Genomic DNA, 5,716 nt, shown 5'->3' with positions numbered 1-5,716 from the left:
TAAAAGTAAAAAATGACCATGTTACACAATAAATATGATTTTAATGCTACGCATCTTTATTACAACAAGTTTTCAGCTTGAACAGATTTATAGTTCTAATAAACAAAAGAGGAGGGGGCTGGGATTGTGGCTCAGTGGTAGAGTGCTCATCTAGCACATGCGAGGTCCTGGGTTCGATCCTCAGCACCACATAAAAATAAATAAACAAAATAAAGATATTGTGTCCAACTACTTCTAAAAAATAAATATTTAAAAAAAACAAAACAAAAGACTCATTCAGGCAACATATATTCCTATATGTATATATGGACATATATAGGCACACATCTAAAAATGGAAATTTTAAAACATTTAAAATATGATTAAAAATAAACTTCCAGATTCCAGAAATAGCATTTATGAATGCTTGTAAAATTATGGTGCAAGTATGCTGATATTTTAAGCGTTCACTCATTCATATGCTCTAAAGGCTAGCATGAGAAAAATTGCAGGTAGCTGTTTTTCTGAAAGGTTATTGCTTATTAACTCGTAGCCCTCGCCTCTGCCTGTAATGATAGCAGATGGTCCCTGTGATGCTGTTGGAATTCAGAAAGAAATTCTCCAACTGTTAACACTTGAGGAGAGACAATCCTATCCCTCATCTTAACAGCTTCTCCCTGGATCTCGTTCTCTGATCTGAACCAGTCTTGCTTAACATTGTAATACTGCTTTGCCCATTCTTCACCATGGACCATGTAGACTTCCCGGAAACTCTCAGGACTAAAGACATTCCAGACATTCCTTAACACAACGTTCCTCAAAAGGTTGGTTTCTTAAGCTCCTGCAAGAACACTGCCCACATGGTTCACAGAGCCTGCTGCACTAGCCTTCCTTCCATTAGCAGACAGCCGCCTTTCCCCTCCTCTGAAAGGCTTGCTGTGCTCAGCCAGGACTCCATCAAACTCCCCTTTAGAGGGGTAGCCGAGGACACTGGGATCCTCAGTAAAGAGGAATCCATCAGTGAGGCCAGAGTTTCCAGCAGCACAGCGAAGCTACACATAGGTTGTATATCTTGGTATGATGTGTGTTTTCTTTGGAAACAGGCATTTAAATGAAGTTTCCTTTAGCAAAACTTGCTCCCTAAATCCAAAGTCTCAAAATTACATTTAATGAATTCAAGAAATAGAAATTATTGGAACTCATTACATTAGTTGCCTTTCTTATACCAAAAAACAAAACAAAACAAAAAAACCCAAAAAAACCAGGACACCTATTTCCCTCATTTTCCCTATTGATATTTCCCATTCTGCCTCTTTCCTCCCTCTTTCCTTCTCTCCTCACTTCACTTCACATACGCTTTGTTTGAAACTCTCTCATTCTCTTTTTAGGCCAGCTAGAATGGATATCAAACATTCCAGAGCCAAAGGTTTTCAAAAAAAAAGAGAAGAGAAACATCCATGAATTTCACAAGTGACTAGATGTCTTCACACTCTCTCTGGCTAATAAGATATTCACTGCCAACTTCAGTCAGTAAATTTGCCTAGAATCCTTCTTATCCCTTTTTCCCAACTCATCTCTTCTACTTGGCTCCCACATTTCCTGATAAATACAAGTAAATCCAGCATCTCTATCAGCAATGCAAAACTAATGCAAGGTCTTACACATAATTCTCACTCTATGAAATATGAATTTTGGGTCAAGTGTTATCAACTGTAACGACACACCTTAATCTGGGAGCTCTAACCAACGGAATTAGTCATCAGGCCCTATTCTTTCTCAGTGACCCATGAGACACTGAGCAAATTACAGGTGCTCTATATTCAGCATGTGACTGACTGTGGGTGAAATATAACTCAGAGCCCAGGGATGCACCACAGAATGAGGGGGATGATTCAGAAACTTGGAGATCAGTTCACACTCCTGATGTATAGTATGAGAGCTAGAGGGAAGCTATTAGCTTCAAGAATAAGCATTTTTCCTTCCTGGCCTCTAACTCCATGAGTTGTAGTCTGGGACTCGATGAAGGTATTCCTGAAATGAGAGTAAAATAGGCACTGTTTTTTTTTTTTTTTTTTTTTTTTCCCGGCATGAGCAACACTTACATTTCCAGAGCCTTTGTTACGTATTTTTCTGGATCCATTTAACCAGATGGCCTCTGCTTTGGAATCTATGGCAGAATTTTCAATGCCTACTCTGAAACTGAGAGGATCACATGCCCTGTAAGATTTTGTCACCTAAAAATACCCCTCATGGATTACTGGGAGCAGGAAATGAAGCAGAGATAGAAAGTTCACACTGACTTTTAAAAGAGTCACTATAGAGTGTTTACAAGGATCCCACAGATGACTAAAATTAGTTTATTCTGCACAGCATTATCTACTGCTGACTCAAGATGGTGATACAAGCAGTGTTAAGCTGTGAGCTCACCAGGAAGCTCATTCCCTAAAATTATTTTCTGGCAGGGATAGACCCCTAGTTCACATCAGCGGATGGAAGATGGGGTATAAATAGCAACTTGTTATGCCATCACTCACAACTTGTGTCCTGCTTGTCTTCAGTTCTGCTTCTTGCAGATATAAGAGCTTCATGACTAGTCTGTTGAGCCAGTGCTCAAGAGTATGGTGTGTGTGTGTGTGTGTGTGTGTGTGTGTGTGTAAAAGAGAGAGAGAGACAGAAAGGGAGAGAAGGAGAGAACACCATTCTTTTGGTTATGTGATGCAATAATTAGAAAACAGAGGTTAAGTGACCGGGTTAGGATCATCCAACAACTCACTGACACTTAAAACTGAATTTTTAGACCTATAATCCTCAAAGATGATTAAACATATTAATTTTATTCTATATGGTCGAGACCCTGTCCTATCAGTTAACCTAAGGGCCTAGAATCAACTTATTAGAAATATGTATAGATAGGTATAGGCAAAGAAGAATTTGTAGATATCGATGCTATTGGAATGGTTTCTCTGTTAAGAAAACAAAGGCTTCCTTTATATTTAATGGTGGATTTATGAGAATGAAGTTGCATTTTCATAGTAATTAAAGTTGCTATTTTTGGTTGCTTCCTTCACATAGTCAATTCAATAATAATTTAAAAAGTCAGGCAAGTGAACTATTTAACTTCATTGGTTAATCAATGAAAGCAGTGAAAATTGGCTCCAGCTTTTCTGTATCCACCCATAGTCTATCATATTCTCTCTTGTGGCGGTTTTATATTCCTTTTCATATCCACTACAGATTTTTTTATAGCATTCCATTTCAGGACACAAACATCTTCTTTAGTGTGTGCCAGACTCCTTCTGGTTCTGAATAATCCTATTTCTCCATAGGTGTCCACTGATAACATTGCCCCCCATCTGTTTCATCCATTTTCTGGCTTATTAAGTACTGGGATGATTTCTTCAGTGACAGAAGAAATTATGTATCGTTGATTTTCTATTTTTGAAGCCCTGGAAATTTTCTTGTTGGGACATTGAGTACTTCATTTCTAATTAGGCTTTCCTTCTTACTCATATTTGGCTTTGCTTTATCAATAAATTACACAACCAATAATTGGGAACAGGATCCCAGCATGTGCCACAAGCATTCTTCCCTGTGACACATGGGGAAGGAAGGAGGATTCAGGGAGAACTGGAATTGGAATTATGATGAAGGCAAGATGAGTCTCAGGCCTGATGATGGAATGGAAAGTTTGAACTTTAAAGCAACAACTGGACTCTGACGCAGGTTGATAGTAGTGCTATTTTACAGCCAGATGAAAGTTCAGTAGGAACAATCCCATTTTATCAGATATTTCCTTTAAAATAGTCTTTGTGCCAAGTACCTTTAGAAGAAGCCACTGGACCTGCTGAACTATATAATCAGTGTTGAAAGTATTTTCCAAGATCTAATTGTAATTTTTCCACTTCCAGCAAGTTTTTCCTGATCCCCCCCAGGAAGGAGCTATGTTTCCATCCTTTCAACTCCCACAGCATTCTGAGATAATCCGCAGAAGGCACTTAGAACAGAGTCTGGTATACAGAAAGAATTACCTAAGTGACCATTATTATTGACCCTGCTTTGTGTCTCTGTTATTTCTGTACAGTTTATCTCCCTGTAAGCTACTGGAGAGTCTGATGCATCATTTTTATCTCTAGCAGTGACTTGCACTTCCAGGGTACTTGGAAAACATGTATGGAGTGAATAATCAACAAATTGTCAATCCTTCTCAGCCATAACAACCTCAGGCCTGACAGTCAGTAGGCAATAAGTGTGGGCATAATGGAGGGAAATAAACCAAAAAGTCCATTGTTAAGACGTGAAAGGCCACTGAAGTTCAGCCTTTGTGTTCATAGAGTTAACTTCCTAATATGTTAATGCCAAGACATCAAACAGCAGCAACTACATCACTCCTGATGTAAATGATGTGCTTGCTATTCACATAACTGCTTAACAACTTCACTGATACTTCCCAATGAGGAGTAAAATACTTGTGGCTAATTCTTTTTTTTTTTTTTTTCTTTTTGGACATTTGCTCAAGTCAGGAACCAGTCTTTGTTCTAAGCACTTCATATATGCTCACTTATTTAATTCTTTTTTTTTTTTTTTTGGTACCAAGAATTGAACTCGGGGGCACTCAACCATTGAGCCCCCACCCCCAGCCTCATTTTGTATTTTATTTAGAGACAGGGTCTCACTGAGTTGCTTAGCACCTCACCATTGCTGAGGCTAGCTTTGAATTCTGGATTCAGCCACCAGAGCCGCTGGGATTACAGGCGCGTGCCACTGCACTTGGCTTCATTTGTTTAATTCTTGCTGCAATCTCTTTTAAAGATGAGGTCCTGAGATACAATGAGGTTGAATCCCTTTCTCCAGGTCAAGCTCTTGACAAACAGCACATTGTAGGCAGAGCCAGGCTGGAGTTGAAGAGGAATTATGGTTTGATGTCATGTTTCTCCATTCAAAAGGCTGAAATGAAAGCAAAGGCCAGAATCAGTCCAACGAAGATGCTGCTGTGCAGAGGTTTCAATAACCCTCTCCAAGACACTTGAGCTCTCAGCTGTCTTTTCTATTGCAGGTACCTGATGTAGAGGGAGATAAAAGGCTAAAGAAGCTGCTACTTTGTTTGTGAGCCCAGAAAATGTTTGCCTACAGATTTAGACTCACTTACCTTTGTAAATGGCTGCTCTGCTCCATCAGGAAGCACAGCCCCGCCTCATCCTCTCCAACTTTCCATCTCATTCTCTGATCTCTACTGGCTATTCCCTGAGCTTTGCATTTTCTACTTTCCTAACCTCCTTCAACTGCCTGAACCAACAGGTCTTTTGAGATGCAAGTTAGATGGGCACTTCTTGCTAGAAGTCATCCCTGACTATCCCAGATGGTGACGGTGACGGTATCTGTACAGCTCCCTGCTCATCTCCCACCATGGGAGATGTTTCTATGTTGTAATTATTGGTTTAGTTATCGCTAGTAGACTCCAAGCTCATCAAGGGTGGGGACTCTGTTTTAGTCTCTGGCATCCTAAGAATCCAGCACAATTCTGAGCACAGAGAAGGTGTCTTATAACTATTTGTTGAATGAATAAAGGATGGAATAAATGAGTCTGTCCCTTCACATGTCCATTCCACTCTTAAAGTAGTGCATAAACCAACACAGCAACTGTATATCTTCACTTTTAGATATTCAAGATTTGGCAAGAATGATGCAGCCAAGAATAATAGGTTAGAGATGTTATTTCTCTATCCCTATGTAGCAGAGA

This window comes from Urocitellus parryii, chromosome 11, assembly GCF_045843805.1.
Source record: "Urocitellus parryii isolate mUroPar1 chromosome 11, mUroPar1.hap1, whole genome shotgun sequence".
In the NCBI taxonomy this organism is placed as follows: Eukaryota; Metazoa; Chordata; class Mammalia; order Rodentia; family Sciuridae; genus Urocitellus; species Urocitellus parryii.
This window is presented reverse-complemented; position numbering follows the sequence as displayed.